Source organism: Podarcis vaucheri, assembly GCF_965113315.1.
Source record: "Podarcis vaucheri genome assembly, chromosome: 15".
NCBI classification, from domain to species: Eukaryota; Metazoa; Chordata; class Lepidosauria; order Squamata; family Lacertidae; genus Podarcis; species Podarcis vaucheri.
Genome location: NC_138753.1, coordinates 9,978,398 through 10,000,919, shown reverse-complemented (window position 1 = coordinate 10,000,919; position 22,522 = coordinate 9,978,398). Strand labels below are relative to the sequence as shown.

General features: G+C 44.2%; 3 long non-coding RNA genes across 3 annotated transcripts in view; 2 read left to right on the top strand and 1 right to left on the bottom strand.

Annotated features, from left to right (window-relative positions):
• Positions 1-8,745, top strand: part of LOC309519991 — a 43,734-nt gene extending 34,989 nt beyond the window's left edge. The window contains exons 3-4 of the long non-coding RNA XR_014214113.1: positions 5,362-8,620; positions 8,656-8,745. This is a non-coding gene — a long non-coding RNA (uncharacterized lncRNA). The remainder of the gene's footprint in view (positions 1-5,361; positions 8,621-8,655) is intronic.
• The window catches only part of LOC309519992, a 48,221-nt gene extending 27,348 nt beyond the window's left edge, over positions 1-20,873 (bottom strand). The window contains exon 1 of the long non-coding RNA XR_014214116.1: positions 20,800-20,873. This is a non-coding gene — a long non-coding RNA (uncharacterized lncRNA). The remainder of the gene's footprint in view (positions 1-20,799) is intronic.
• Positions 17,172-18,461, top strand: LOC309519751. The gene is made up of 2 exons (XR_014214002.1): positions 17,172-17,358; positions 18,344-18,461. It is a non-coding gene; the product is annotated as an uncharacterized lncRNA (long non-coding RNA).
• Positions 20,874-22,522: the final 1,649 nt, after the last annotated feature.

Sequence of the window (22,522 nt, the reverse complement as noted above, 5' to 3'; positions counted from 1 at the left end):
CCACACATAAACAAACACATTTTCTTTTATTATGATTAAATATGTCGCATACTGAGCAACTCAGTTATTATGTAGCCTCCTCCCTCCCTCTTCCTCTCTGGGAGTTTTTGTCTCGGCTTTGATGAATTGAGCTAGGCAACTCCTCTGACTAAGATGGATGGGAGTCTTAAATGATATCAACTGAACCAAGTGGCTGATTTGTGTATGCCCCCATTCAGGATTAAACTAATAAGATGTTCATTTATGGCTCTATTACTGAGATGTGTAACCACCACCAGCAAGGAGGGGGGCTGGTCAAGTGTGTGTGTGTGTGTGTGTGTGTTTGTGTTTGTGTTTGTAGAATTGTAGAGTTGGAAGGGACACCAATGGTCACCTAGTACAAATACCTGCAGTGCTGGAATCCATAGGAGCCAACTCATAGGGGCTGAGGTCCCTTTGACCCCCTCCCAATAAAATATTTGAGGGCACCCTCCAATTTGATGACAATTGCCATTCAAATGCTGTATGTGCACTGCGTCTTGTAATTATGTGGAGCGGGGCTTACCCACATGGGAGTGGGTAGCACTGTGGTCTAAATCACAGAGCCTAGGGCTTGCCGATCAGAAGGTTGGTGGTTCAAATCCCCATGACAGGGTGAGTTCCTGTTGCTCTGTCCCAACTCCTGCCAACCTAGCAATTTGAAAGCATGCCAGTGCAAGTAGATAAATAGGTACCACTGCGACAGGAATGTAATCAGTATGCTCTGATTTCCGTCACGGGGTCCTGTTATGCCAGAAGCGGCTTAGTCATGCTGGCCACATGACCCAGAAAGCTGTCTGTGGACAAATGCCAGCTCCCTCGGCCTGAAAAATGAGATGGGCGCTGCAACCTTATAGTCAGTCACCTTTGACTGGACTTAACCATCCAGGGGTCCTTTACCTTTACCTTTTTTACTTGCCCCCTCATAATTTATTCAAGTTGGCATCCTTGTTTGCATCACAACTAAGGAATCCCTGACAGATGACCATCCAATATTTGTTTACAAAAACCCAGTGAAGGAGGTAGTCTTCCGCCAATCAACTCTTACTGTCAGAAAGTCCGCTACGTAAAAGGTCTGTCCAGAATTTGATACAAAACATTTTAAACATACCGTATACACAGCATACATATACTGCAGCAAATGCGATGGGGATGAAACGGTTGAAATATTTTAACATTTATCCGAAGTCAACAGTGGATATGAAGTCTCTTCTATATTCTTGGGGTCATTTGAGTAGCTGATGTAGCAGCTGTCTAAGGTAATCTTGTAGAAAATTGGCTCTTTCCCTTAATGTGCAGCACACTTCCAAGGCAAGAGAAACAATGAGACGAGACTTCACCGGGTGCCCTCAGGGTGTTGTCTGTGTGGTACAGACGAACTGCTCTTTGCCCTGCTAAGTCTGGCACCTTTCAGCTGATTGAGACCAAGAACACTTTGGTTTTTATCTATCACACTCACTCTCCAGTGCTAGAATTGCTGTGTGTACCCATGAAATCGTGGTGCACATTCATTTCAGAGTGAGGAATTGAATAGGGCCCATTTGGTTCGATCTTCATTTGCTCCGCAATGCATGCGCAGAGTAACAAATGGGTACTTTCTTTTCATTACTCCCCTTTCGGTCTCGTTCATTACTTGCTCATATTATCAGAGAGGGTGAGCTTACCTTGCTCCAGAAGCAGTGGTCGTGAATCCTGTGGTTGTTAAAGTCAGAAATCAGCCAACTATTGTGGAAAGACATGCCCTTAATTGCCTGCATAACCCTGACGGAATAGAAAAGTTTTCAGCAGGTGTTTAAAAGTTAGAGCAGAACACAACTACTGAATCTATATGGGCAGTGCTGTTTCTTAGGGCTGGGTCAATGACATTGATGGCTGCAAATGACCCACCTGCAAATGAGCTCAGCGATCAAACTGGGATTTAAGGGTTCAAGAAGTACCTAAGACAGCCTGGACGTACCGTACCTTTCCATCTATAACACGCCTCCATGTATAAGATGCCCCCTATTTTGGGGGTCTCAAATTTAAGAAAATGGGGGGAGATGGCACGGAGTTGTTGAGCTTTTTTTGGGGGGGAGGATTGCCTCCTGTCTCCCGCCTCCCGTCTGTCCCATCACTGGCAGAAACTGCCAATTGCCCGCCCAACTGCCGGAGCGTCAGCCAATCAACACCACCCACTGATGCAGCAACCAATAACATGCACAATAGCCGCTGACAGCCACGGCAGCAGCCAATCAAACGTGCACCTTATGTATAAGACAACCCCCACTTTTTAGCATGATTTTTAAAGGAAAAATAAGATTTGCATACAGCAATGCAATGCAGGATTCCTTGCTGCCACACCTCAGGATGGATGCTGAAGCTGCAAGCACCGTGGCTTTGTCTGCGAGGGGCTATTTGTATATGGGCTACTTATGCAAAAAGCAAGCTACCTAAGCTGGCAACAATAGCCCAATTAGCCACCCCTGGCTTACAGGCCCTATCCCCACTCCCACCCATCTTTCAGGTAAGAGGGTAGCTGACAGACAAACATGAGAAGCCTCCCTTCTTCCAAATAACAGAACCAAAACTAAGGCTTCAAAGCAAGCAGATAGGCATAAATGACCTCGTTTTACAGCTCATATTTTTGAGGTTATCTTGACTACAAAGATGGTGTTTACAGGTCTTCCTGGACCTTTGCCCCATCTGATTCTACACATCCTGACCCCCCAGGAGAGAATATCTGGTAGAATTCTCCTACAATTTTGCCTCCCACAAATACGGTGTTGCGTTTTTGCTCAGGCTCCCTGCTGATTGCCTTCCCGTTATACTTGCTTGCTACAATGTGTGAGCTATTTAGCCATTTGTGCCCAGACATATCGTGGAATACAGAGAAATGGACTATGACATAAAAAGACAATTATGGGAAGAAAAGACTGTAGAAGCAAATGTACCTTAGCACTCAGTAATGTGAACAAATATTGCATACAATTCTACTGCACAAGTTTATCTCATGTAATGTTGTGTTTGATGTGAAAACTTCATCAAAGTAATGGACTGCTCGGGCTCTTTACCAGTTCTTCCAATTCATTTCCATCGTCCACCACTCTGCATCACCTGTATACAGACGCACATTGATAAAACACTACTTTGTGTGAAGTGTTTTCCTTCTTTTTCTCCCCCCCCTTTTCTTTTCTTTTTTTAAAAGATTCGTTCAGCTTTAATGTATTCTGTGTTGACAACTTTCAGTAAAAAAGTATTAAAAAAAGATAAAACATTAGGAATAGAAAACCAACGAGAGTCCTACTTGGAGTAGATCCCTTTAGGTTAATGGACCTAAATTAGTCAAGTGTTTGCACAATTATGACCTGTGTCTGTTCCTTAAGCAGTGGCATCGCAACGGGGGGCGGGGGGGGGCAGTGTGACCTGAGTGCCATGTCGGGGGGGGGGTGACAAGAAGGCACCCTGCGGGAACTCACTCTGGGAAGCCTGACCCAACCCAGGGTTGTCTCCACTCAAACTGGCTGAAGCCCAGATCCTTCCTAATTGTCCCTGTTTGAACCTTTTCCATCAATTGGTTCTAGTCCTGCCCTCTGGAACAACAAGTAGATTAATCTGATCCACCTTCCATGTAGCAACCTTCAGGTGGCTGATGATGTTCAAATCATGATGTGATCGCAGTAATGATTACAGCAACCTTCTTCTTGCACAGTGAATTACCAATACCTACAGGAGCTCCTGTAAGTATCAACAAAACAATAATCTTGATAGCAGCAGCACACGGTTGCGTTTCTTGGCAATACATGAACACATTAGTATTGGCCATGCAATGGTACTTCCAGTGCCTTCATTGGCTCTTCTGGGTGCCTGGGATGGATTGAACATAGAGCAACATGATAAAACTCTGGCCCTCCATCTACTAGCTGCAGAATGAAGGCTAAGAGCTAAAGGCTGGAAACATCTGAAGGTAACTGGCAAAGAGGCCTGGTGTGTTTTATATTAACATTTGAAAAGTTGACATGCAAAATACAGTTAGGTGGGGTGCAAATAAAACGGACAATTTCTCAAATGTTTGGCAACATATATAAATGATGCAATTAAAATTCAGACTGCTCCAGCTAGGCATCCATCTATTTGGAATGCAAAATACATTTTGGGTGATACTGATTATTTTTGATGGAGCACTAGATGCTGTTTTTCTTGTATATATCTGCATAGGAATAAGAAAAAAATAAATGTGTTGATTTATAACATTTCACTGCTCATTTCCTGTTTGGTGAATTTCAAATAATAGCCTCCACCCCCTTTTTTAAAAAAAATCTTTTTAAAAACTTTTTTTTTTGTCTGCTTCCTTTTTCTCATACTGGTGAACTTTTTTTATTTACTTCTTTTAGGTATATCTGTACAGTGGTGCCTCGCAAGACGAAATTAATTCGTTCCGCGAGTTTTCCGTCTAGCGAATTTTTCGTCTTGCGAAGCACGAAATCCCATAGGAATGCATTGAAATTCAATTAATGCGTTCCTATGGTCAAAAAAAGTCCAAACAAAGCCAAATTTGGTACAACAGGAGTTTATTAAGTGCTCTTTAAAGTCACACATACTGTAAAGAGCATTTCAAAAATTGAAGGAACAATAAATTAAGTTTCTAAACATGACAGAAAAACATTTAAAAATCAACAAAGTGTACAGTACATTTTCTAAGTCTCTGGGGGACAACTCAAAGAAGGTTCCTCTTCCACTCTTTGCTTCTTGCTGAAGAACCCCCTCCTCAACTGTTCCCCCAGCCACCCACCACACAGAAATTCAAATCCAGATTTTTAAAAAAAAACCAGCAGAGTGGCCCAATGGTCACAGAAAATCATAAAAATGCAGAAAAAAAACACACAAGCTTCCAGATTCTTGCAAACCCCTCCCCAACACCAAGTCCTTGAATTCCAAACACCCCAACCCAAAATCCAAAAACCCCAAAAAAGGTTTTTAAAGTTTAACTTACCAAATGGCTGCAAAAGAAGTTTTGGAAAAGCTTCAAAAATCACCAAAGTCTTCAAAAACCTCAAAAAAGGCTACCAAACCGCTTTTTATGAGTTGCTCCTTGAAGTCAAGTCGCAACTGTATTAACGGTGTTAAGAAAAAGGAAACAAACTTGCAAGACGTTTTCGTTTTTCGTCTTGCGAAGCAAGCCCATAGGGAAATTTGTCTTGCGAAGCAGCTCAAAAAACGCAAAACCCTTTCGTCTAGCGAGTTTTTTGTCTTGTGAGGCATTTGTCTTGCGGGGCACCACTGTATTTATGAATCTTTCTCTCTCTCTCTCCCTCATTTATCTCAATATAAACATGCATCTTTCTTTGCACTGAAAATTGAATAAAGCTAAATTAATCCAGGAATGCAAAGGAAGAACTCACGAAGGAAAACTGAGGGGAAAGTGGGCTTGTGGCACACTCTGAACAAAGTCCACAAATGAAAGGACACCAAACAATGTAGGAGACCCAAAGAAATCAGCTGGTGGAAGCTTCTGCGAAAACCTCTATCTTCTGTCTTTATTTTGTGGTAACGTTATCCTTTACAAGTTTGCTTCGGATGGTTCAGTGTGAAAAGCAACACATACATGCTCCAGCCCTGTTTTACAAATCCAGTTTCCTTAGCAACCAGAGCACAGTTCAGGAGCCAGGGCATGCTCAGGTCCACCTGCATCTCCCGGGACTCTTTGTAGCATAGTAAGGATGCTGTCTTGCTGCCTACCGTTAACAAGCTAAGGGATAAAAGGAGAAATATATGTACTTGCCTTGGTGGGGCTGAATGTGTTCTCGTGCCAAGCTTTTTGGGGGAGGGAAGTGAACATGGTCTTTCAGGACATACTGTACACTTCCTAGTGATCCCATGAGTAGGGTGGGTGGTTGAGCACCAGCATACAGTGGTACCTCAGGTTACAGACACTACAGGTTACAGACTCCACTAACCCAGAAATAGTACCTCGGGTTAAGAACTTTGCTTCAGGATGAGAACAGAAATCGTGGGGCAGCGGTGTGGTGGCAGCGGGAGGCCCCATTAGCTAAAGTGGTACCTCAGGTTAAGAAGAGTTTCAGGTTAAGAACGGACTTTCAGAACAAATTAAGTTCATAACCCGAGGTACCACTGTACTCTCTAAGATTCCTTATTTTCCAGGGACAGTCCCAGAATTACAGAAGCTAGGACTGCCTCACATCCTGAATTTCCCTGACATAGCCGGGATTCATCCATCAAAATCGGCATCTGGGCAACCCTGCAGAAGCTGTCCCAGTATCTGATTTGATCCTGGGATGTCCCGCTTTCCCCTTTTGCTCCATGTCTTGGAGAACAATTAAAAATGGCGTGTGTAGGTGCGGAAATGGAGGCCTGCTTACCCTGAAAACGAAATACCTTCAGCAAATGAAGGAAATTTTGAAGCTGGCATATGAAGCCCTTCCTATAATTTTGAAGGAAAATATCACCAATCCATTTTAAATTCTCTAATTGCAATGCCTCTTCAGCAAGCCATTTTGAAGGAAATGCATGGATTGTTTATTTCTTTATTGTAAATGGGGCTTTGCACTGTCTGCTTAGAAGGAAGCCCCACTGTATTCAGTGGAGTTTACTTCCGTGTAACTGGGTCAAGACTGGGCAGCCTTACACTGCAATTAAGTCCCACTGAGTTTAATAGGGTTTCCTCTCTGGTATGTTCCTGGTCATTCTCAGTTTCCACCACCACCACCACCACCATCATCATCATCATCATATACTGCCTGTTTCCCTGAGAAGGACTCAAGACAACTTCCCATTAAACTTTCATTTCATTCTGGCAAGCTTACATTTTTGTCAAAAGGCAGAAAACTAGCAGTGCCCTTTCATGTTTTGTTCCATTATTCACTCCCAACTCTCTCTCCACCCCCAGCATTTGAATAAAGAGGGGCCACCTCTCATTTGCTACAAGAAAAAGAAAATTGCAAGTAAAGCGTTGCTGAATGCATTTCTCTCACTAAGACTGATCCTGAAACCATCAAGCTTATATTAACTCTGGCAGGCAGTTCCTTCTTGGCTTTGGGGGTGTTTTTTTGTTTCTTTCCTTATTAGAACAGGAGAGCGTGGCTAGCATCCAAAAAGGGTCGACGCATTAGAAGAATCAGTTGTGCTTAGGAGTATAAGGGTTTAGTGGCTGTTTTACATATAAATCATTGTTCTGCATTTAGATGTATGCAATTCACTGGGCTAGGGAGAAGACAAGCTGGGTGGAACTCAGATCATATTTATTTATTTGTTTATTTGTCCCGGCCGTAAACAGCTTCCTTCTAGAATGCGCAAGACTGGTTGATGGGATGTGTGTGAGAGACGGCTGGCTTTTAGAGTAGGTCATCTTAGGTCACTGCATAAGATGGTGTTTTTAAGAGGGTTGCTATTTTTGGTGCACCTACTTCAGACAGAAGGGGCATTCTGTCAGGAGTCCTGAGGTGTCTGTCACCAGTCTCAAGAGCAGAATGCCTGTCTGGGGCAGATGAGGAGGGGAAACAGGATGCTGAAATGGAGCAGTTGAGACATGAGGACAGAAGCTGGATGAGGTACCTCCCAGTCCAAGGATTTAACTGCCTCAACTGGTGTCAAGGTGGGTGCTGGGAGCAGTTACTCAAAAGGTGTCAGTGAAGTTATGATATACAGTGGTACCTCAGGTACCACTGAATTCGTTCTGCAGGTCTGTTCTTAACCTGAGGTACCACTTTAGCTAATGGGACCTCCCACTGCCGAAGCACAATTTCTGTTCTCATCCTGAAGCAAAGTTCTTAACCCAAGGTACTATTTCTGGGTTAGAGTCTGTAACCTGAAGCATCTGTAACCCGAGGTACCACTGTATCATGGGTTGAAAAAAAATGTTTAAAATAACCCTTGTTAAAATGCCTAAAGTCTTCCTTTTTGGAATTCTAGGTGCCAAAATCCCAAAGCAGCAGAAAAGACTATTTATGTATGTGACCATGGCTGCATGGATGTTACTGGCCCAGAGATGGAGAGAGGATAAAGTTCCTACCAGAGAAGAATGGCAGATGAAGTTAATGGACTATGCTGAAATGGCTAAAATGACAGGAAGAGTCAGAAATCAGGAAGACAAAACTTTTAACAAGGAATGGGGAAAATTTAGAACTTATCTTCATGACCATTGTAAACAGTTAAAATCGTTAGTAGGATTGGAATATCACTTGTAGTTTAAGGCTGAATTCTGGACACAATGGAAGAGGTAAAGGGTTATCATAAAAGATGTGGAAGGAACTGATTAATAATAGGACCCACATAAGGGAGGATGGAAATCTAGGAGATTCCTTGGAATCTTGTTTTAATGATTTTTGTTTGATATATCACTGTAGAATTTTAAGCTGAAAAACCAAATAATATTTTTTAAAGAGGTGTCAGTGAAGTTTATTCAAGTCAACCCAAAAGCCCAGGCCTAGAGAGCCCAGCAACAATTCCCAGTAGATCTTGCCCCAATGAGGCAGTTGTGAGGACTGAAGGTCCCAGCCTTCCCATCGCTCTCTTAAACCCCTGGGTCCTTCCCAAGCAATTTCAGACTCCGACGCCTTGTCTGTCTCTGCTCTGCCCTCTTCATACCTCTATGGGTCCTAGGAGATCAGTGTGGAGTGGAGCTGGTGACAACAGGAGGGAGAGGCCCCCTGGCTTCTTCAGCAGCCTGCCTCATCTCTGCCTTCCTCCACACGCAGCTCTTACTTCACCCTCTGTTCTCTCCTCTTCCTTCAGCTGCTCCTCAAGCTGTATGAGCTGGAAACCATAGGGAGACCAAGGGAGGTGGGGCAGGTGTGTGTGTGTTGTGAATTTCACCTGTTGATTGGAACCAGCCAACATTCTGACTGCAAGCTTCTATATATTGTTTTCCTTTCGAAGCTATCAAAAGCCAGTCACCATAAAGACAGATTTTAAGGTGTTGTGGCAAGCACTGCCACCTACTGCTTGTCAATCACACTAGTAAATATTAACACTAAAGCACACACACACACCTCTCTACCTTTGCAAAAACCTGTTGGGGAATTCCAATGAAAATGGAAGTCGAAATTGCCAGTGTTCACTTTCTAGTCCCACGTCTTGGATGGAAATCAATCCCGTGAATTCAACTGGTATTCACTGTTGTTGCTTTCCGTCTGCAAAAGAGACATAATCAATGGCATCTGTGCTCCTTTCCATTGAACAAATGGGGTGAAACGACAGCATTCACATAACTCGTTGCATAAATTATGCAAGCTACATAATTTTGCTGAGGAGGACAATGAGAATAACATCGTTTTTGGTGGAAGGTGAACTGCAATTGAACAGACACAATGCTGCATGTGACAAACGTACGGAGGAAAAACAATCAATAGCTTCTTACATCCCTTTGTCCCATGTGAAGTTGACAGAAGGAAATATATGAATGCACATTCATAACCCATAATCACTGCACTTGTCCCAATGTTTCAAAATAGCTCAGAACTCTTATCAAACAGACTCTATCTATATAGTGCAGGGGGGCAGCGAGAGGCTGCTTTTTGTTATTAAATGCTTACTGGGAAAGCTTGTACCTAGCAAGCTGATTCTGAAACTAGTCAAGAGTCATTAGCTCACCACTACGGATGCGGGTGGCACTGTGGGTAAAAGCCTCAGCGCCTAGGGCTTGCCGATCGAAAGGTCGGCGGTTCGAATCCCCGTGGCGGGGTGCGCTCCCGCTGCTCAGTCCCAGCGCCTGCCAACCTAGCAGTTCGAAAGCACCCCCGGGTGCAAGTAGATAAATAGGTACCGCTTACCAGCGGGAAGGTAAACGGCGTTCCGTGTGCTGCGCTGGCTCGCCAGATGCAGCTTTGTCACACTGGCCACGTGACCCGGAAGTGTCTCCGGACAGCGCTGGCCCCCGGCCTCTTGAGTGAGATGGGCGCACAAACCCCAGAGTCTGTCAAGACTGGCCCGTTCGGGCAGGGGTACCTTTACCTTACGCATGCATCATGGATTGTTGTAGTCAAACAAAACATAACGAAAGAATGAGTGCTCAGCAATTCCAATAGAAACCTTTTGCAAACTGCACCTCTGGGTGAGCCTTGAGTTCCATGAGGAGTTTGTATAAGTGCTTGTATAAGTCACCTTGCAATTGTAATCATCATTGCTACATTAATTCATAAAAAAAATCCATTTCCTGGGAAATAGACCACCATCCTAAAATTACTCGCCCCTCACCTTCATTCTTCCTTTCTAATTGAGTAAATCATCAGGAGAATTAATTCACAGCTTAGAGGAGATAGATCATTTCTCATCCAGGGCACACAGATGACATGGTCTGTCAACACGATGGGATTGCCATGTATCAGTTTATGGTGCCCTCATGTCTTTGCAATCAATCTGAATGTCAGATCCTAATTTAGAAAGTGTTTTACAGAGGCAAGGAATTAAATGATGTTCTTTGTCAGTAGTGATATTGTTAGTTGAATCCGGGTTGGGTAGTGGGGGACTCAAAGAAGGTGAAGGAAGGGAAGGAGGAACCATATTTTAGTTAAGGTAGAAATGAGGTTATTGCATAGGTATGATATCTTAAGGTTGGGGGATAGAAGACTGTGGAAGTCTGCACAAGAGACAAAGCAATGGACCTAGGCTGTAATACTAGACCCATTTACCTGGAAGTAAGTCCTATTGAACTCAATGGGATGAGACTTCTGGGTAGAAATTTATTGAGATTCTGTGTTAATTTCCAACATCTTTGTAACAACTAGGGCTGTGCACCAGATTCAGCTGAACTGGCACTATTCCTGGAGATCAAGGATTTGTCTAAGTCAAATGGAGATAGCCCTGGGTCGGGCAAGCTAAGCCTACTGCATTTGGGGGTTTTCCTGTTTATTCCATACCCTCCAATATTCTGCTGGTGCTGATGAAAATTGGGACACGTGTTTTTTGGCGCTGTGCTCTCATGTGAGCCAGCTGAATTGCACAAGTGTGTGGTACTATTACAAACAACAGCACTGGCTGCAAGCAACAGCTCATCCTTCATGAGCTCAGCAGCGTTGGCATTGGAGAGAGTAAAAAGGACATTTGGGGATCAAATCAGAAGCTGGGATGGCTTCCGTAATTCCAGGATGTCCTGGGAAAACTGGGACAGTTGAAGGGTATGTTATTCTACTGAGTGGGGCCCTGATAATTTTGCCCCCAATACATGACTTGATGGTACCATTGTTCACACATATTATTCAATGAATTTTACTGTATCCCTAGACAACTGGTGGCCTACTGTCCTAAAGAATATAAATGCCGAGTTAGTTTTATGAGGCTGATTTATCCCACACTGATAACATTTGATTTTGAACTGTAAAGATTGGCTCCTTTGCAAGACATCGTTCACGTTTCTGCAAATTCACACCCCTCTCCCCAATGCCCTAGAAGTTGCACTGATGGTGAGCTTTATTCTGGTACCACATCGGCTTCACAGGGGAAGGACTATTAAAATGAACCCACTCCAGTCTGTTGTTATGACCCTTTTGTTTATTAAGAGAGAAAAATGAGAACTTCCTGGAAACGAAGGTTGCTCCAAGCTGGCACCTGTGTTTGTGGTAATTTAGAGACAGCAACAAAAATAACTGAGAAAGGTCAAGAAGATGTAATGACGCAGGATGACGCAGGGCCACATTCTAAACCGTAGCTGTTTCACAAATGCATCCTGTTTTCAAACTAGGGTAATGCTTCTCCCACACTTATGTGCAGGAGGGGGAAGTTTGACACACCCCAACTCCTCCATGGAAGAGGAATCCGTTGGCTTGTTCCAGGGGTGGAATTGAGGGTGAATATGGAAAACTTGAAAAACTCAGAGAAGCTGTGATCTATGCCACACAGGGCCACCCAAGATGGACAGGTCATAGCTGAGAGTTTAGACTAAACGTGTATTAGAATTCCTGCTCCATGATTGCAGTCGTGGGATTGTTGTCTTTCACATGACAGTATATGTTTTGACTCCACAGAGTGGGAAGTGATGGAGACAGGATGTTTGTGTTACTGTGTTCCGTGAAGTGGGACTATTGTCCTTTGCTCTTTTTCTCTTTGCTGTCTGATGCTAGAGAGAGAGGGAGCCATGTTGCCGTGCTCTGTGTGTGTTTATATGTAAATAAAGTAGATTAGCCAAAATGCTGAGTTGCTGAGGTCTGTCATGCATGATGCGCAAACTCTGCGGATCCCTAAGTGTGCCAATGTCTGTTGGTATCAGTCGCTGTGATGTTCAGGCTGAAGAAAGCTTTTGAAGCTCCCGAACAATTGACCAGGAGGGAGAGAACATGGCAGTCAGGCATGTATCTCTACCAGGGTTCTACTCGAGTGTAGGCTGGGCTCCTGACAACGTGATCCACCTGGAGAAGGAACTGGCAAACCACTCCAGTATTTTGCCAAGAGGACTCCATGGACATAAAAAAGGAGAAGCTTTGAGAAGAAACTGAGAGTTTCCAAGGCATGCTATGGTTCATGGGGTCACGGAGAGTTGAAATTGACTAAGACGACTAAACAACAACAATGGAAAGAGAGATCCACTCCCTGACTGATTGTCAATGCCAGCTCCTCCATTAGGCAGACTGAGGCAGTTGCCTCAGGCTGCAGAAGCCCCCATGATGGCAGCCCCACGGGTGCCACGCCTGCCACACCACCTCTGCCGCAGGCACAGAAGCAGCCCTGGTATCAGCATCCTTGTCAACAGAAATCACCTCAGAAACAGTGCAAGATCTCACCTGACGTTTGTGCCAATGCCAGCATCACTTCTCCGATAGCAACAGAGTTGGTAGGGCAGGTGGAGAAGTGGCGCCGGTGGCAGCAGGTATAGTGGCACAGGTGGCAGGGCAAGACGGCACTTCCCATTTCGGCACCCTGCTATTTTTAAGTAAGAAGGCGGGCAGGTGGGGCCTGGCTGAAGTTGGTCGGGTACTGTGCCACTCATGCTAACTGACCAATCTCTGTTGCCAGATCCATTTAGCCATCAGCATATCCTGAAATTCTAAAGACACAGAAAGAAACACAACCTCCTCCATAGTCCCGCCTGCCCGCCCGCTCGCTCTGCTGCCATTCAGTGATCTATCTTCCCTTTTGTATATTTTGATCTCTGGAAGTAGAATATTTTCAAGGGCGGGGGAGAGAATTGTGCTTAGATGGCCAAAATAAATCTCATTGTGTTTACAACAGAGGATTGACCAAGAAGAGTTTATTAAATCTACAAAGGGTTTGATGTATATCAAGCTGTTACATAAAGTCAATACTTTGGAGAGAACCAGACAATAAATACCCTACGCGGAGCCATATTTCTATCACAGAAAAGGCAATCATATAAAGATTAGAGCACCCATTTCAATATGGAATGGTGGTCAGCCGTTAGAAGAGGCTGGTTCTTATATTTTCCCCTGAGTGATGGTGAGAGTTGTGAGATAAGAGAAAGCAACGTTTTGTTCTTGCCTAGTAACACCACCAAATTGAAAGCAGGTTATAGAGATTAACACCAACACTGACTTCTTAAAAACGAACACCAATGGTATGGGTTATAGCCAACAACTAACACAGAGTACATGATTTTAGCCTTTTCAATATATTATATTGCACATTGTTACAATATATTAAAAACATGTGAAACTAGCTTGTTTGTTACTCATCTACCTTGCAAGAATCGGAGCCCTGTTTGCAGCCTGCTACAAAAGCACACTTGTTCTCTTAGAAGTGATTTTCCATGCTGGACGCAGGGGAGAAATTTGGCTCTTTTCACATCTCTCCATCCCCCAGTGTACCAGAGGAAGGGCAAATGGCTGTTGCTGGACATCTGCACTGTTCTCTTGTAAAAGGCCCTCAGTTCCTCTTCCTCTCATTGCCTCATCTGCTTTGACTGTCTCTTCAGTCTTCCTCTCATTGGTCTCCCCACCTCCCATGAACTCAGGCCATGGGGTGCCTATGATTTGAGGGCTACCGTAAATGTGGTTTGATTTGGTCAAATCTGTTTAAAAGCAGGGCTGTGCTGCTGTTGTTTCTGAAGACACAATGAAAGCAGTTCACAGCCAGTCCTGACACAATTCTTTTCACAGGTACTTAAAGTTATCAGCGCTCTCAGAAGCCTCATTCCACTTGAATGAAATTCTTTGCCTGTGGTTATTTACGCCCAAGCTCACACACTGAGCTTCCATTGTGGCGCATTGTGTGTGGTTTTCATTGTTAACCTCTCTATATTTGATGGAAGGAAAGAAAGAGAAAGGAGGAAAGAAGTAACAGCTTCCCCATTCACTCATCCTCTGCTGTGTTTGGAGAGCAGCTCCCGATGTTCTCCAGCATGGCTTTTAAAAACAATAACCCACTTTGTGTAGCAAAGCTGCCAATTACTCTTGGAGATTTGCTTAGCAGATACTGCAATCACCACATGCGTACCTGAAATCCGGCCTGCTGAGTTGCCATTTTTACAGTTACCTGCTTATTGATATCAATCAGCCTTCGCTGTGCAAAATATTAACACAGGAAGCGAAGGGAATACAAAGGCTGACCTGCCGTGTGAGGCAAAGGAGAAGAAGTTTGCGAGAATGGTGAGGGACACAGTTGAGGATTTGCCATAAACACAGCCTATGTAATCACAGGTTTATAGAGGAAATGGATAGAGAGTTCCTGTTTCTCCTTCTCTCATAATGCTGGGACTCAAGGTCACCCAGCAGCTACCAAGGGATGTAATAGTACCACTCTATTCTGCCTTGGTTGGGCTCCCACCTGGAGTCCTGGGTCCAGTTCTGGGCACCATAGATTAAGAAGGGTGTTGACAAGATGGAATGTGTGCAAAAAAGGGGCGACCAATATGATCAAGGGTCTGGAAACCAAGCTCTGTGAGGAAAGGTTTAGGGAGTTGGGCATGTTTAGCCTGGAAAAGAGAAGGCTGATACGACGGCCATCTTTGAATATCTGAAGAGCTGTCGCATGGAAGATGGAGCAAGCTCATTTTCTCTTTGCTCCAGAGGGTAGAACAGAAACCAACGGATTCAAATTACATGAAGTAATATTCCAACTAAACATTATGGAGAACTTTCTGACAGAGCTGTTTGACAGTGGAAAGAACAACCTGGGAAGGTGGTGGACTCTCCTTCGTTGGAGGTTTTTAAACAAAGGTTGGATTCTTTAGCTGTGATTCCTGCATTGCAGATGGTTGGACTGTCAGGAGTGCATGCAGGAGCCAGGCCCTGTGACCAGTAGGGCTTCACAGGACTGGGGCCTTCCTAAGTTTGTTCTGGAGAGGCAAGGTGCGACCGCACAGGTGAGGCCGCTTGGTAACTCACTGCCTCTGGTGGCAAAAGCCAGGAAGGGATATAAGGTCAGCATTTCCCTTCGGCTCTTTGCCACAGCAACACGTTTCCTGCCTTGCTGCATTTGGCTTCTTGCTTCCTGACCCTCGGACCTTGGCTTCTGGACTCCTTCTCAAACCTCGGACCCTTGACTTCATGACTCCCTGCTTCCTGACCCTCAGACCCCTGGCTTCTGGACTCTCATTCCTGCTCCCACCCTGCCATCTTGATCGCCCGTAGACCGGACCGTGACATGGACTAGATGACCATTGGGATCCCTTCAAACTCTACAATTTTATGATTCTATAACAGCCAGTAGTGTAGTGGAGGTGGCTCCATTAGGGAAAGCGAGCCACTGCCCCACCAAGCTCCTTCTCCCATCAGCCACCTATCTGACTTCTTTCTTACATCCTGCCCCGGGGTTGGTACTGGCTCTTGGCTTCCTCCTCCTGAGTCTCAGTGTTGCTCCTGTAGAATTGATTTGCTCTGCCTGTCATTGGCTCCACCCACTGCTGGATTACTGCAATACATTATATGTGGGGCTGCCTCTGAAGACTGTTCAGAAACCTCAGCTGGTGCAAAATTCAACGGCCAGATTGCTCACCAGAACAAGGCGGTTGGAGCATTTAACACAGATCCTGTTCTGGCTGCCAATTAGTTGCCGGGCCCAATTCAAAGTGCTGGTTTTGACCTATAAAGCCTTACATAGCTCAGGACCTCACTTCCTTAAGGACTGATCTGGGTCATTGCAAGATTTAACTGTGATGGAGTGAGGCATCCCCATATCATATTGAGAATACCCACAGTAATCTGGGGCTGTCAAAATGTTGGTGGTCTGGCAGCAAGGAAATGCACTCCTCTCCAGCTGCATTTTTAATTGAAAATTGAAGTTCTAATTAAACACAGGGCAAGGCCCACCGAATCAGTTTGAGACAGGCCGGACTGACACTGCTCCAAAGCACCAAACTGGGGCACAAATTGGATCAGGGTGGGGAGACAGATGCATAAAGGTAAAGGTAAAGGACCCCTGGACAGTTAAGTCCAGTCAAAGGCAACTATGAGGTTGTGGTGCTCATCTTGCTTTCAGGCTGAGGGAGCCAGCGTTTGTCCACAGACAGCTTTCCAGGTCATGTGGCCAGCATTACTAAACCACTTCTGGTGCAACGGAACACCATGACAGAAACCAGAGCGCATGGAAATGCCGTTTATCTTCCCATCACAGCGGTACCTATTTATCTACTTGCACTGGTATGCTTTCAAACTGCTAGGTTGGCAGGAGCTGGGACAGAGCAACGGGAGCTCACCCCGTTGTGCAGATTCAAACCGCCAACCTTCCAATCGGCAAGCCCAGTAGGCTCATCGGTTTAGACCGCAGCACCACCTGTGTCCCTTGATGCATAGTCCTGGTGAGTACATTCATCTTAGTTGCTGTGTTTGGTTAGCCCAAAGAGGAAATACAGTGGTACCTTAGGCTAAGAACTTAATTCATTCTGGAGATCCGTTCTTAACCTGAAACTGTTCTTAACCTGAAGCACCACTTTAGCTAATGGGGCCTCCCGCTGCTGCTGTGATGCCACCACACAATTTCTGTTCTCATCCTGAAGCAAAGTTCTTAACCCGAGGTACTATTTCTGGGTTAGCGGAGTCTGTAACCTGAAAAGTCTGTAATTTGAAGCCTCTGTAACCCGAGGTACCACTATAATTAATTATTGTGTCAATTTTACTCCTATTCCTCTGTTATTTGAGCATGCAGCATATTCTGTGGGTCATCAGTGGAGTTGATAGGAACATCAGAAAATGTGGTGCATGTCTAAATCAGAATCTTACATGTCTGTCTGTCTGTATCTATCTATCATCTATCTATCTATCTATCATCTAGCTATCTATATATTGTCTGTCTATCTCATCCTTTCTGCAGTCCACCTGGCAGCTGACAAGTCCCTTGGGTTTGTCAAAATCTGCACACAGAACAAGAGCTATAAGATGACGAACAGAGAGGAGGGAGAAGCATAAAGATTTTGCTGAGTGATTATTCTAATGGAACACTGAATCAGGAATAGCACACTCAGTAAGGGAACACTGTATTTTATTTGTCTCCTGGGCGATGCTCTTGCAATACAAACTTTAATTAGATCAATAAGATCTCTGGGGAAATTTGAAAGAGGGGGGGAAATCTTTATTTTGTGATGAGATTTCTGCAAGGTGAAACTTTTTCTTTTTCATGAAATGTGTATGGTCATGAGAGTGGAGGGGGCAACCACCCGTGGATTAAAGTACAGGCAGCTCTCTTCTGAATTGACCTCGCTACAACTTTGTAAGGCTGGTTAAATCAAGTTGGGTTCTATCCAGATTGCTACTCAGAGGAGACCCATTGACATTAACGAACCTGAGTCAATCATTTCCATTACCTTCAATAGGTATACTCTGAGTAGGACTAGCATTGCCTATAACCTTATGTTACTAGTGTGCACCTGCTTGTGTACTGTATGTGTTCACTTATAAGTCTACCCTGCCCTATTTCCAGATAAATCCAATCAGAAAATAATGAATGAAATGCATATTTTAATGAATTTTCTCCTAAGATGTGCATTGATAAATTCTTTTAGAAATGCATTTTTTAAAAAAAAAAAAACCACCAGTTTTTGAAGCTAAGAATTTTGTCACAACATCTGTATGCTCTTGTTATTCTGGGGTGTGCAGATCCTATTCAAATATGCACATATTTAATTTCTCAAGAATTGCTACTGGTATACCACCTTACAACATTTGGGGCTTTTAAGTTTGGAGAGAAGTTGGGTATGGGGAGCATGGCAAAGGTATATAAAATGATGTCTTGTATGAAAAAAAGTAGATAGGGAGATATTTTTTTTCCCTCTCCCTCTGTCATATTACTAGAACTTGTGGACACGCAGTGAAACGGGACGTTAGAAAGTTTGGGATAGTCCTTCTTCATAGAGCTGAACTATGGAATTTGCTTCTCAGCCTTTTGGCTAAGAGCAAGTGTAGTATCTGTTTTTATCAGTTTAATATCTGATATGTCCTCTATCCCATAGAAGGAAGAAGCCACCACCAAAGAAGATAAAGAAGACTGGTAAAATAAATTAGTGAACTATGCAAGACATATTAGACAACTTGAAACCCAAAAGGACATTGGTTTTTTTCTTTTCTTTTCTTTTAAACAAGAGAAATGTTTAAAGCATAACCTTGCAAGCTTTGTGTATAGGTATTTACATTAGTTGAACTTTCAAAAGTCACTTGTAATAAGATGAATAAGGTTTAAAAATTGGATTGTTAAGAATAAGATTTTAAGGGCATGAACAAGAGTAAAATAATGGAACCAGACAGGTGAGTGTTCCATCCTCACCTGAATGAGCATGGCAGGGGGAAAGAATTGGGCTTAAAGTCAACTCTCACACCTTCAAGGGTAGAATCACCCAATCAACAAGTAGCTTGCTAGACTTTGGGAATATTTCCTTACATGGTTTTCATCCCCCCCCCAAAAAAAAGTGGTTGCATAAGTTATTGTTTAATAAATAAGCCCTAGATTAAGGTTACCAGACGCCCCTGTTTCCAGGGACAGTCCTCGGAATTACAAATCAGTCCCCATACAAAATCCATTGAAGTTGAAAAGTGTCCCTGGATTCATTGAAAAAAAAATCTGGTAACCTTACTGTGATGAATATAGGGGTTGCTCGTGCGTAAGTTGCCGCCACTCCTGGCTAAGTTGGCTTGTTAAACCTTTTCTGTCTGGACAGCCCTTCACTTCGTGGCTGCCTCAGTCGCTAGCAGAATCCGTCAGTGGGTGTTTCTTAAACCTTTTCCAGCATAAAAGCTGTTTGACACCAAGTCTCCTCCTACTCTCCCTGCGCGGAAGTCTTCTGCGCAGGGAGGGTGTGGGTAGCGGAGGACCCGTGCTCTCCCTGCTGGTGTCCAGTGAAGAGTCCTGGAGCCCTCTCGCCGATTCCCCCATCTGCCCCCCTTTATGCCTGGTGTTGCGCTGATTTCCTTCCCCTGCTGATGAGCTACCTCTCTCCCTGCTGGGTCCTCTCCAGCATCACTTGAGAGCCTTCCCTCCGCCTCTGGCTCCGATGTCAGTTCCCTGACACCTACCCTAGATTACCCCATACTTTGTGTCTTGCCTCATTATTTTGGTCTCCTAATACAAAGTTTCTCCCTGTTTATAACTACCAGGAGGTGGTATGCAATCTACAGTATCAAAACACAAGTGCTTCGACAGAAATACTGATTATTTATTGTCCGTTGACTTTGGAAATTGACCCACTCATCAGCCAAAAAGATATTTCCACCAGGAACTGTGCGATACAGGAAAGTGGGTGTCGTGCATTCAGTTATTAGCATGCTAAAATAAAGCAGGTCCAGACTTCATGAAGGTTGCCTTCATCTCTTTGACCTCTGTGTATGTGTATGGGCTTAGGCAATTTTCCCATTAATGTCGCCTGCCAAATTGGCTGGTGCCAATCTGCAAGCATATGTGGACTCAATTTCTTCCCATGCCAAGCAATGGCAAGTCTAACTGGCGACAGAAGGAAGATTAAGAGTTCTTTATACAGCAGTGTTTTTGCATCCCTTTCAAACAGAGACTGTAAGAGGAATAGTAAGCCAGTGTGGTATAGTGGTTAGAGCAGGGTTTCCCAAACTTGGGTCTCCAGCTGTTTCTGGACTACAACTCCCATCATCCCTAGCTAGCAGGACCAGTGGTCAGGGATGATGGGAATTGTAGTTTGGCTTCTTAAGGCTCCTGCAGATCATAAAATCATAGAATCGTAGAGTTGGAAGGAACCATTATGGTCATCTAGTCCACCCCCTTTTGCCCAACATGGGGCTTGAACCCATGGCCCTGAGATTAAGAGCCCAACTGAGCTACCCCAGCTTCCCTGTTTATCCAGCATTCTTCCTGATTTGCTTGCACAAGCTTATATAGAGGTTGACTATGTCTAGTTTATATTGAGCTTTCATTCTGATTTGTTTGTGGGGTGACTATATGTCAGTGAACATTCATCCTGATTTGCTTTTGGGGTATTTTTACTTCTTGCTATTCATTGATCCATCCATCCCACACTTTTCAATAGTCTTATCTGCCACTTCCCAAAATGATTTGGAAACCTGCAGACTTAACATACAGAATAAGAGAACAAGAAGAACATATGTTTAGAGAAGGCTGGAAAATGTTTATTGAATATATGGGGAGGGGGAATTGTGTACATTTGAAAATGTTGGCAGCATTAAGATAAATTCCACAGTGAAAATACATTTTGATGGATGTAATAATGGAAGACTGAATGGTTTAGCTGCAGGAATTTATGGTATGCAAAATGAACCATGGAAAGAGAAGGGGGGAGTTGTTGATATTTTAAGGTTATTTAAATGAATATTTAAAAACAGAAAAACTTAATAAAAATTTAAAAAACAAACAAAATGATTTGGCTGCTTCTTCTTTTAGTTAATCTGTTGCAGTATGGCAACTTTGATCAGCTTTAATTGTGCAAACCTGAAGTGTGCAATCGAATCCCTCAAGCAAACAGGGGTAGTCTGGAGGTCCTCTCCTTGCTTCTTCAATACATATGACTTCTGAACTGATCCTGCACAGACTCACAAGGCTTAATCGCTCTGGCGGGGTGACTCATTCTCGGTTGCTTTAAATAGCAGCCCTGCCCTTTCCACAGAAATATGCCAATAGCAAGTTATCTACCTAACTCAGGTTGGGAGTGAGGGAGGAAACTCTTTTTCTTTTAAATCCATTTAGCAACATGAGGAGAAATAGGATTATGGTATTTTTAGCAACACAAGAAGTATGTATAAAATTGTTCAGAGCCTGTGTGTCATTTCAGGACAGGGTTTTAGGGCAGGAGATTCTGAAATGTGTGTCAGGGATTGCTGACCACTGCCCCATGTGGTGTGATGTATAACTGCAGCCTCTCAGGGAAGAACTTTATGGACCTGGCCTGACTCTGCCTGCTGAGGCTGACCATTGGCTCCTCCTAAGCATCAAAGACTATAAAGGACTATCTGCTGCAGCTGAGCCTTCCTTCAGCAACAACACCTACCTGAGTTCTAGTGTGTCTGCTCTAGTTTCTCAGTCCTGCCTTGTTCTTTGGCTCTGCTCCCTAGTTTGCCTTCTGATCCCAATTGTTCTATGATCCTGGCCAGTTCTGTGACCTGCCTCATGGTGACCTGCTCTCGATGGGCTCCTGAGTGAACAGGGGACTTCCCGACAGCAACATCAGTGTGGGTAGCAACCAAAGCAGTATCCAGGACAGGTCCAAGGTCAGAGTCCAAGTGAGCAGAGATCATAACCAGGGTCAGGTGATGTTGCAGGACTGTGCCGGCCAGTAATCACTAAGTTCAAAGTCAGTATTAACTCTTTATTAGCAAAAACACAATCTCCACAGACTTGGTTGGGTGTCATGCCTAAGGAGAAGAGCAGCTCATTCCTGATGGTCTTCCTCCATGAAAATCACTTGCCGAAACCAGAAGTCTTCAACTCCCCACAGCCATCCCCTCCTCACCAGGGCATTTTCAGAGCTTGGACTGTTGCAATGCACTCTATGTAGGGCTACCTTTGAAGGTGACCCGGAAACTACAACTAACCCAGAATGTGGCAGCTAGACTGGTGACTGGGAGGAGCCGCCAAGACCATATAACACCAGTCTTGAAAGACCTGCACCGGCTCCCAGTATGTTTCCGGGCACAATTCAAAGTGTTGGTGCTGACCTTTAAAGCCCTAAATGGCCTCGGTCCAGTATACCTGAAGGAGCATCTCCACCCCATAGTTCTGCCCGGACATTGAGGTCCGGTGCCGAGGGCTTTCTGGCGGTTCCCTCGCTGCAAGAAGCCAAGTTACAGGGAACCAGGCAGAGGGCCTTCTCGGTAGTGACACCCACCCTGTAGAACGCCCTCCCACCAGATGTCAAGGAGAAAAACAACTACCAGACTTTTAGAAGACATCTGAAGGCAGCCCTGTTTAGGGAAGCTTTTAATGTTTCATAGGTTATTGTATTTTAATATTCTGTTGGAAGCCACCCAGAGTGGCTGGGGAGGCCCAGCCAGATGGGCAGGGTATAAATACATTATTATTATTATTATTATTATTATTATTATTATTATTATTATTATTATTATTATTATTATCAGAGACTGTGCCTGCATGCAGCCGGCCTCTCCTCTGCTCTTTTCATGCCTCTTCTGGTTCTGGGAGACAAAGAGGGGAAGAC